Source organism: Condylura cristata, unplaced genomic scaffold (assembly GCF_000260355.1).
Source record: "Condylura cristata isolate star-nosed mole 26May11 unplaced genomic scaffold, ConCri1.0 scaffold00010, whole genome shotgun sequence".
Classification (NCBI taxonomy): domain Eukaryota; kingdom Metazoa; phylum Chordata; class Mammalia; order Eulipotyphla; family Talpidae; genus Condylura; species Condylura cristata.
The window spans coordinates 57969464-57970544 of NW_004567111.1; the positions used below are offsets into that span (position 1 = coordinate 57969464).

Consider the following 1081-nt stretch of genomic DNA (forward strand, 5'->3'; position numbering starts at 1 on the left):
CCCTTCTCTATACACTTACCCGGTATAGTAAATGATATGAACTAGATCCTAATTTCCCTTACTTCATTTTTTAAAATCTCTTTCACATTCCCTTACTCCCAAGTAACAGTATAGTTAAACATTCTCTGATCTGAAATTTTTCTTAACCCAGTCTAAAGCATTTATATTTTTTTTTTGTCAGTCACTAAGCTGTGAGATTTATATCCCTTTATCAGGGTGAATAATGGTTCCCTAATGAATCAGGTACTAATCACTGGAACCTGTAAATCTGACCTTATATGGTAAAAGGATCTTGCAGCTATGATTAAGGTTAGATATTTAAAAGGAGGTTATGTGGATTACCTTCTGGGCCCTAAAAGCAATCATAAATGCCCTTACAAAGGGAGGTTGAAGATTATGGGCACATAAGACAATATCGCTATGGAGATAGCCTGGAGAAGAATAAAGTGATACTGACAAGAAATGTTGGTAGTCATAAGAATGTAGAAGAGGCAAGGAAGAGATTCTCCCCAAAACCCTAAAGAGAAAAGGTCTGGCCCTACTGACACCTATTTTGTAGCCTAATGTCACTGATTTTCCTACTTCTGGCCTCTAGAATGGAAACAGAAAAATGTGCTGTAAGTCATCAGACTTGTGATAATTTGGTACAATAGCCACAGAAAATTAATACAATCTACTTCTTAGTTAAATCTTCAAAACAACCCTTGATATATTTATTTTGCCAATTTAATGATTAAAAAATACTGGTTTAAAAGTGGGGTTTGACCGTGGGGATTACAATTGAGATGAAAAAAAAAAAAAAAGTGGGGTTTGAATACAAAACCCAGATATAAACCCACAGGTTTATGGGCAGCTAATCTTTGAAAAAGGAGCAAAGAAGATACAATGGGACAAAGAAAAGTTTGTTCAACAAACGGTGCTGGGAAAACTGTGATGCTACAAGCAAAAAAATGAAACAAGATCACTACCTCACACCATGCACAAAAACCAACTAGAGGTGGATTAAAGACCTAGACATAAACAGAAACCATAAAATACCTGGAAGCAAAGGTACACGAAACATTACACGACATACACCTCA

At 35.7% G+C, this 1081-nt stretch overlaps 1 protein-coding gene across 4 annotated transcripts in view; it reads right to left on the minus strand.

Moving 5' to 3' along the window:
* ZMYM2 (zinc finger, MYM-type 2) overlaps window positions 1-1081 on the minus strand; it is a 133525-nt gene that overhangs the window by 99366 nt on the left and 33078 nt on the right. The gene's annotated exons all lie outside the window — the stretch shown is intronic.